Here is a 10,186-nt window from a genome sequence, read left to right on the forward strand (position 1 = left end):
CAGGCAAAGTAAAAATACGAGAACGATTAAAATGAACACAAACACACTTATCGGCAGAAAACCGAAAACCCGTCTTTGCAGCCCACTCCTCTAACCGCCGCACTGTTAGCTGCAACTGACGGCTCACGGTTGCAACACTGGAGGAGGAACAGAAAACGGCAAAGTCGTCCACAAACAAGGAGCACTGTACTGGACTCCTCACTGTAGGCGTTATACTGTTGATGGCTATGGCAAAGAGGGTAACGCTTAAAACACTGCCCTGGGGGACACCGTTCCCTTGCGCAAAGCGATCAGACAGTGTGTTACCAACGCGGGTCCGAAAAAACCGCTGAGACAGGAAAGACCGAATGAAAATGGGGAGGCGGCCACGAAAGTCCCTTGATGCAGTTGTGCAAGAATACAGTGTCTCCTAGTAGTATCATATGCCTTACTGATATCAAAGAAGATACCGATACAGTGATGCTGACGGAGGAAAGCCTGCTGAACAGCCGCCTCTAGGAGGGTCAGGTTGTCGACCGTGGACCGAAACTTTCGGAATCCACACTAAAGCGGCTAAGGAGCTGTCTGGTCTCTAGCAGCCAGACCAGACGACGGTTAACCATCCGTTCCAGGGTCTTTCCGACACAGCTTGTCAAGGCGATACTACGATAACTACCGGGACATGTGCGGTCCTTTCCTGGTTTGAGGAGAGGGATGAGGATTGCCTCCCTCCACGAGGTGGGGAACACTCCTGTCTGCCATATGAGATTAAAACATTCGAGGAGGATTTCCTTTGACGCCGCTGGCAGATGTCGAAGCATGGAGCACCGGATGCGGTCGTAACCTGGTGCAGCGTCAGAAGTCTCAGTAAGTGCCGATTCAAGTTCCCACATGGAGAAAGGGGAATTGTAGGCCTCAGAACTGTTCGACCGGAAGTCGAAGGTCGCTCTTTCGACAGTCGCACGGTAGCGACGAAACGCTGCATCCTGGGTTGCAGTGGCAGTACTTTGTGCAAAATGCTCTGCCAGCGTCTGAGCAATGGCTCTGGGTGTCGTTTGGAAGTATCCCTGGTTCAGGACTGCAGCTATTGGTAAACGGCTGCGTTTACCGGAAATCCTCCGGATGGCTTCCCATACTCTTGTGGAACAAGTGGAACGGTTGATGGAGTCCAGGAACTCCTGCCATGACCTTTTGGTTGGTTCAAATGGCTCTGGGCACTATGGGACTTAACATCTATGGTCATCAGTCCCCTAGAACTTAGAACTACTTAAACCTAACGAGGCAGGATTCTAACCTGCGACCGTAGCAGTCGTGCAGTTCCGGACTGCGCGCCTAGAACCGCTAGACCACAGCGGCCGGCGCCATGACCTTTTCTTGCTCTCTTTAATGACACGGCGTGCCCTGGCTCTCGCGATTCGAAAGGCGGTAAGATTGACCGCTGTTGGGCGGCATTTAAATCGGCGAACAGCCACGCGCCTGTCCTGGATGGCTGAACGGCACTCTTCTGTCCACCAAGGCACAAGGCGCCGCTTAAGAGTGCCATGAGACTGTGGTATGGACAGGTCAGCAGCATGGTGGACCACAAGCGTGATGTGATCCACCCATTCCTGTACGTTATTGTGGCGGTCAAAGACAGCCAACCGAGTGGCCAGTTAGCCCTGCCAATCATCCACGATGGCGGCCGCTGCTCCAGCAATACACCATCCAGGAGATGAATGCGGATACGGAAGTGATCGCTGGAATGAAGGTCGTCAATGACCTCCCAGTGAACAGAGTCGGTGAGGGTTGGAGAGCAGAAAGATAGGTCAATGGCTGAGAATGACCCTGTAGCACTAGAGAAATGAGTCGGAGCACCTGTGTTGAGGATGCACAACACTTGAGATGTTAGGAGGCTCTCCAAAATTCGACCTCGAGCGCAAAGAGAAGTGGAACCCCACAGGACATGATGGGCATTGAAGTCTCCCAGGAGGAGAAATGGGCAGGGGAGTTGGTCGATAAGATCTGTGAGAGCGTCTAAGGTCATTGAATCCAGAGGGGGTAAATAAAGGGAGCAAACTGTAAGCCTCCGACGTGAATGAACTTCAACTGGAACTGCTTGCAGGTCAGTATCCAGGGGGAGAGCAGAGGAGTGGTGGTCATTATTGACAAACACGGCGACTCCGCCTTTGGCCCTTTCTCCGGTCACGTCATCTCGGCGATATAACGTATAGCCCCTGAGTACAGGAGCATCAGATGGTTTTAAATGCGTTTCCTGTAAACACAAGCACAGGGGGCGTTGCCGTGCTAGGAGGTTCAGTTCCTCCACATGTGCCCGGAATCCATTCATGTTCCACTGTATAATGGGAGCCATCTATCAGGGTGGGAGTAGCTTCATTCTCACTTTCTGTCGGGGAGGAGAGCCCACAACAGGTGGAGGCTCAGTTTTGGGGCGAGATGATTGCCCCAGTCTGACATCAACCTCCATCGCCTCTGAAGAGGAGTCTAGAGAGACGTCAGAGAGAATGACATCCACATCAGGAGGCTGTATAACTGCAATCTCCTTTAGTGAGCGAGTCTTCACCTTTGTCTTTGGCTTCGATGTTCTGGCCTGAGGTGGCATTGGAGCCGAAACCTCAGAAGCAGTAGGGGGTGTAGCAGCGCTGGGCAGTGCACAAGACTGGACCCGGGAAGGGGCAGGAAGTAGTTCCATGATGTCAGCTACCACGGCCTGGTCAGAAGGCCGGGGGGGAGGAGCAGCAGGCTTCACAGGAACGGCAGCAGCACACGTACATTGACAAGCGCAGGTGCTAGTGCTGACAGTAGAAACCTCCGTTTGCGTAGCGGCATCGGTTTTCAAGACTGGCTGTTTCAGAACGGAAGAAAAGGAGGCAGAGAACGTAGGCGGCTGCATGGACTTTTAAATTTTCTTCGCCTCACCATACGGGATGCGATTTGTAGTTTTTAGTTCCTGGATCTTCCGTTCCTCAAGGAAAACTCTGCATTCCCTACTCCACACAGGGTGATTACAGAGCAGTTGACACACTTGGGAGGAGAGGAGCAACCAACTCCCTCATGGGCCGCTTTACCACAATTCCCGCAAGTGGCTTCCCCTCTACAGCCGAGAGTAGTGTGTCCAAAGTGTTGGCATTTAAAACACCGCGTGGGGTTGCGGTAATAAGGTCGTACACTGAGACGTAGGAAACCTGCCTTCACATGCTCTGGCAATTTGGTGCTGTTTAATGTAAGGATAAATGAGTCAGTCTTTATGAGAGCACCATCCACCCGTTTCATAATGTGTTGCACGTCGACAATTCCTTCCCGGGACCATTCAGCCTTCAGTTCATCTTGGGGAATGTCAACGAGATCTCTGCAAGTCACAACACCCTTGCTGTAGTTCTAGGTGGTGTGAAATTCAGTCTCTATCGCAAAGCCCCCCAAGAAAATGTGCCTTCTGAAGGTTCTGAACTTGCTGGAAGCTAGATGTTTCAACCAACAAGGTGCCATTTCGCAAGCGCTTTACAGATTTTAATGTGCCAGCAATACCTTCTAAGCCCTTCTGTATATAAAATGGCGAAAATTTTCCAAAACTCCCATCTTTTCTTTTAATTATGAAAAACACTTTCTGTGAAGCAGCATGCGTTCTGTTACTACTACCTGAATCAGGAGGGCTGGCTACACGAGCCCTCTTGTTAGATTTTGTGTTAGAACCCACCAGCGGCCCACCCTTTCTGCTGGGAGGAGGAGAAGAAGAAAAGTTCGAGGGTTCCATCTCGGTCCCACGAGCAGCTAGCGAACTAGGAGTCCACCTAGACAGAGCCCCGCGTGCCTAGGTAAGCCTTATACAACTGGGGTGCGGCAGGTTCCCCAGAGGTTGCCCGCTAACGACTGTTCCACCTCAACAGCCATGCATCTTATAGGCGTGCAGCACACCGTAAGATTCAGGGGTTTTTATAGAGGTTTACCTTCCTCGCAATCCAGGCTGGTCAAGCCAAGATTACCATTCCCCGCAGCACACAACATTCCACCGCCGCGCCATGCGGTGGTCGCTGAACCATGTCTGGGGGTTACGGTGACAGGAGACCGGCGGCGCTGACCAGTCCCCAGCTCAGGACCCCGGGGTCGCCAAGCCCGTACTCAGCAAATGAATGCTGAGCCCCTGGGGAGACGGACTATTCCTACTACCCTTTTTCGGTATAGGTGTGACTTGAGCGAGCGGTTGTATATAATTGCTAATATGAAGCTATTGTGTCAACATACTCAGAGCAACCTGACTGGTATACAATCTGGACCCGAAGCCTTGCCTTTATTAAGTGGTTTAAGCTGCTTTGCGACACCGAGGATATCTACTTCTGTGTTTCTCACCTTGGCAGTAGTTGTTGATTGGAATTCAGGAATATTTACTTCGTCTTCTTTGGTGAAGGAGTTTCGGAAAATCTTGTTAATAACTCTGCTTTCGTGGCACTGTCGTCAGTGACTTCACCGTTGTTATCGCGCAGTGAAGGTACTGATTGCGTCTTGCCACTCGTGTGCTTTATATATGACCAGAATCTCTTTGGGTTTTCTACCACATTTTGAGGCAGAGTTTCGTTATGGAAATTATTAAAGCATTTCGCATTGAAGTACGCGCTGTATTTCGAACTTCTGTAAAATTTTGCCAGTCTTGAGGCTTTTGCGTTCTTTTAAATTTGTCATGATTTTTTCGCTGCTTCTGCAACAGCGATGTGACCCGTTTTGTGTACCATGGGGGATCAGTACCATCACTTGTTAATTTATGTGGTGTATATCTCTCAATTACTGTCGATACTCTCTTCGAAACCAATCAACGTCTTCTATACTTACGTGATCAGATCGGAAGGAATGAAGACTGTCTCTTAAAACGACGTTAAGAGCATTTTAGCAGATTATTTAAACAGATATACTTAGGGTTTCGTTTTGACGGTTGCATGTGTTACAGCATTCAGCCAAGTAACAACTGCCTTGTGGTCGCTAATCCGTGTATTCGTCACGATTCTCACAATTTGTCCAGGATGATTTGTCGCTAAGAGGTCAAGTATGCTTTCGCAACCATTTACACTTCGCGTGGGCTCATGAAATTGTTCAAAATAATTTTCTGCGAAATCATTCATTACAATTTCGGATGACGTGTTATGCCTGCCGCCGGCTTCAAACGTATAATTTTTCCAGCATATCGAGGGTAGACTGAAGTCACCATCGACTATAACTGTATGAGTGGGGTACCTATTTGAAATGGGACTCGAGTTTTCTTTAAACTGTTCAGTAACTATATCTTCTGAGTCGGCGGGGGGGGGGGGGGGCGGGAGGGGGAGGGGGTCGGTAAAACGATCCAATTAATACGCTACTGGCCATTAAAATTCCTACACCAAGAAGAAATGCAGATGATAAACGGGTATTCATTGGACAAATATATTATACTAGAACTGACATGTGATTACATTTTCACGCAATTTGGGTGCAAAGATCCTGAGAAATCAGAACAATCACCTCTGGCCGTAATAACGGCCTTGATACGCCTGGGCATTGAGCCAAACAGAGCTTGGATGGCGTGTAGAGGTACAGCTGTTCATACAGCTTCAACACGATACCACAGATCATCAAGAGCAGTGACTGGCGCATTGTGACGGGCCAGTTGCTCGGTCACCATTGACCAGACGTTTTCAGATCTGGAGAATGTGCTGCCCAGGGCAGCAGTCGAACATTTTCTGTATGCAGAAAGGCCCGTACACGACCTGCAATATGCGGTCGTGCATTATCCTGCTGAAATGTAGGGTTTCGCAGGGATCGAATGAAGGGTAGAGCCACGGGTCGTAACACATCTGAAATGTAACGCCCACTGTTCAAAGCGCCGTCAGTGCGAACAAGAGGTGACCGAGACGTGTAACCAATGGCACCCCATACCATCACGCCGGGTGATACGCTAGTACGGCAATGACGAACACACGCTTCCAATGTGCGTTCACCGCGATGTCGCCAAACAAGGATGCGACCATCATGATGCTGTAAACAGAACCTGGATTCATCCGAAAAAATGACGTTTTGCCATTCGTGCACCCAGGTTCGTCGTTGAGTACACCATCGCAGGCGCTCCTGGCTGTGATGCAGCGTCAAGGGTAACCGCAGCCACGGTCTCCGAGCTTATAGTCCATGCTGCTGTAAACGACGTCGAACTGTTCGTGCAGATGCTTGTTGTCTTGCGAACGTCCCCATCTGTTGACTCAGGGATCGAGACGTGGCTGCACGATCCGTCACAGACATGCGGATAAGATGCCTGTCATCTAGACTGCTAGTGATACGAGGCCGTTGGGATCCAGCACGGCGTACCGTATTACCCTTCTGAACCCACCGATTCTGTATTCTGCTAACAGTCATTGGATCTCGACTAACGAGAGCAGCAATGTCGCGATACGATAAAACGCAATCGCGATAGGCTACAATCCGACCTTTATAAAAGTTGGAAACGTGATGGTACGTATTTCTCCTCCTTACACGAGGCATCACAACGACGTTTCACCAGGCAACGCCGGTCAACTTTTGCTTGTGTATGAGAAATCGGTTGGAAACTTTCCGCAAGTCAGCACGTTGTAGGTGTCGCCACCGGCGCCAACCTTGTGTGAATGCTCTGAAAAGCTAATCATTTGCATATCACAGCATCATCTTCCTGTCGGTTAAATTTCGCGTCTGTAGCACGTAATCTTCGTGGTGTAGCAATTTTAATGGCCAGTAGTGTAGTTTAGTTCAATTGTGAAGTGTAACCTCTACCCATATGGGCTTTGTTTTGGTTAGTGTCGCTTAGACCGTTAGTGAGAGAGCCTTTCGAATTCCTGCTGGTAATAAGCCGAGTACATCATTCGTTTGTTACATATTTTGACGAGCTTCAAACCGGAGCTACTGCAGTAATGGATAGGAACTGTGATTGCTGTGTACATATGCGACCTGAGTTGGCGACCCATTTCGCAGGGGTTGTCTACTTCAATTTCAGTACAAGGCAAACTACTTCTGACAGCAATAAATACTCCACCACCAACTGTATTTAATCTATCCTTTCTGAACACAGATCTTTTGAAAACATTTCGGCTTCCTGTACCTGTAACTATTTGATCTTCAGTGCTTTCTATTAGAGCTTGGAGTTCTGGTTCTTTCCAGTCACGAGAATTTATAACTACACCACCGATCGTTTCTACAACTAACTTACTGTGTTTTACCTGTCCCCTTTTAGATGGCCGCCTTTTCTGTGGTTTCCTGAGACCCTGCAACCTAAAAATCCGGCCAGTCCCTTCCACGCAGCCCCCACTACCCGTGTAGCCACCTCCTGTGTTTAATGGACTCCTGACGTATTAATCGGAACGCGGAAACACACCACCCGACGGTACAAGTCGAGGCATCTGCAGCCTACACGGTCACAGAACCGCCTGAGCCTCTGATTCAGACCCTCCACTCGACTCTGCACCAAAGGGCCACAGTAGGTTCTACCGACGATGTTGCAGATGGTGAGCTCCACCTTAATCTCGCGAGCAAGACTGGCAGTCTTTACCATTTCCGCTAGCCGCCCGAAACCAGAGAATCTCCTCCAATCGAAAGCAACCCACGTCATTGGTACCCACATGAGCCACCACCCACCTTTGGCTGCACCCTGTACTCTTCATGGCATCCAGAAGCGCCCTTTCCACATCCGGAATGCCTCCCTCCGGTATGCACACGGAGTGCACACTGGCTTCCTTCCACTCCTTGGCAACCATGGTCCTAAGGGGCCACATTAAGGGGCTGATGCTGCAGCTTCCAACAACCAGCAAACCCACCCTCTGTGAATGGCCAGACCTTGCAGACCGAGAAGCTTCCTCTGGAACACGGTGGACGACTGCATCCGGCTCAGAGACATCGTCAGTCATAGTTAATGCCCGATACCTGTTCGTCAAACGAACCGGGGAGGACTTACGAATGGCCCCTCAAAGTTTTTCGCTGGCTACCAGACTTTGGAATCATCTCCAAGTCGACCACAGGTGAGCGGTCAAACTCCGTGCAGGCAGAACCCGGGGTGGGCACAGTAGTGGACTTATCGGAGGACACGTGGGACGTGCTCGACGTGACTCGTATCCCCGCATCTGATCCCCCACATTGACGCCCCTTGGCAGCAGCCTCAAGCTGTGTGACGGAAGCCAACGCACCCTGGAGCTGTGAGTGAAGGGTCGCCACATCAGCTCGCATCTGTGCACAGCAGTCACAGTTACTATCCATTATTGCAGTCACTCCCGTTCGAAGCTCGTAAAAATATATAACGAACGAACGGTGTACTTGGCTTATTGGCAGCAGGAATTCGAAGAGCTGTGTCACTAACGGTCTAAACGACACTGAGCTACACTAACCAAAAAGAAATGAAAACCTATATGATACGAGGGTCGATAACAGTGGTACTGTATGGTACGCGGTTTTTCTATATTACCGTTTCTCGTAATTGGTAGTCATTAGTGAAAACGAACTGCAGTGCAGCTCTTCACCTCTTTATATGTAACACGTTCCACTTGTTTACGTGTAGGGTCAAACGGTAGTCCACACAACCACCTTGGATCCTCTGCAGGTCGTCCTGCATTTCCCTACGGCTTTCTGAAGTTTTCGCCTCCCTATAGATAAGATCATCGTCCGTAGTCAAAGTCACGGAACCTCCAACGTTATCCACCAGGACGTTGACGTAAACTGAATACAGTTGTGGCCCTACAACAATCCACTGGGATGATCTCCGATATTAGTTTATTTTGTATTAAGGATGTCGTGTTGAGTTCTGTCAGTAAGGAAGATCGAGTCACATATCTGGTCAGATAGTCATAAAGCTCGTATTTTGTACGCGAAACGATGGTGTGGGACTATCTAATACCGTCCTGAAGTTTAGGAACCTGGGACCGACGTAGGCGCTTTGTCACGTACAACGGCCTGTTGAGCACGTCTGTGTGGCTCTGTTCCCTTGGACATAATTTTTCGTGGACACGTTCTCTGGTAATGGGTAGTGTAAGACGTAGTTAACCAGGAATGCTCAAATAGTTTGGCGAGGATGGCACTTGTCCAGAGTGCCCAGTGCAAAACGTACTCCGTCGCATGTGCGTGGAACTTGGTCGACAAGTCAGCAAGGCGTGCACCTCCACCTCCCGGCCGCTGTCACAAATTGTCTGCAGGTTCGCCTGATCTGCTGGGACAGAACGCAACAATAAGCTCTCTTCTATCTCCCAGTTCCGCCAGGGGAAGCGAAACCAGACACTTCGATGAGGCAAGAGTATCCGCAATCGTAGATGGCAAAATCAAAACATGGGCTTTCTGGATTCTTACGTGGCTCAACTTTAGTATGATGAGCGAAATGCCATTACAGCTAAGATCTGGCGTCTATATTATTACTGCGCACAGCAGAACTAAATTTTACCGGATGTGACTGAAAAATTCTGTTTTGTGTAGATGTATGTATGCAACAGCTGTGAACTGTTCCGTTTGTTGAACAGGTAGTGGTAATGCGCTGCAAAATGCAATAAAACAAAATACACGTTTACCAACAAGCTGGCACTCATCGTTTTCAAAACTAAGCAAGGGAAATTATTTACACGACATTATTCTAGAGATTGGCCTGGGAACAGACTGGTTACTGAATTCAGCAGAACAGAATTTAAAAACCTTCAGAGTTTTAAAACATCTGTAACAATTTATCTGAAAATACGCAAAAACGACAATACAACGAAGCCTGGGGCGGTCCGAGGCTGCTGACTCGCAGAGCTGCTCCACGAAGTCGAGCCACTGTGCGAGAACACAAGTAGCATCTCCCGTAGACAAACACCTGGCGAAAACTTTCTCTGACCAGGAAACGGAGTGAGAACTCGTCCGCTTTAAATAGAATGCACCTTCGTACGAGAGATCTCGAAAGCAGGCCGTTTCCCGAGAAAACTACAGGAAGCTAAGGGAACACCTCAGTGGTGGATAGGGGACACTCGGTCCTGGGCCTACGAAATGGCGCGAGAATGCTGAACTGTCCGACTCTGGAGAAGAACGTTTATTTGAAGTGAAACCTGTCGCTATTGGCCAACTGGACAAATTCTATGTTAGAAAGAGACACTGAGTGGTGACGAGACGGAGCATGTTATTGTTCAAAGAAAGAAACAAAGAGAGAGAGAGAGAGAGAGAGAAAGAGAGAAAGAGAGAGAGAGAAAGAGAGAGAAAGAGAGAGAAAGAGAGAGAGGGG

The sequence above is a fragment of the Schistocerca nitens genome, chromosome 10, assembly GCF_023898315.1.
Source record: "Schistocerca nitens isolate TAMUIC-IGC-003100 chromosome 10, iqSchNite1.1, whole genome shotgun sequence".
Lineage (NCBI taxonomy): Eukaryota > Metazoa > Arthropoda > Insecta > Orthoptera > Acrididae > Schistocerca > Schistocerca nitens.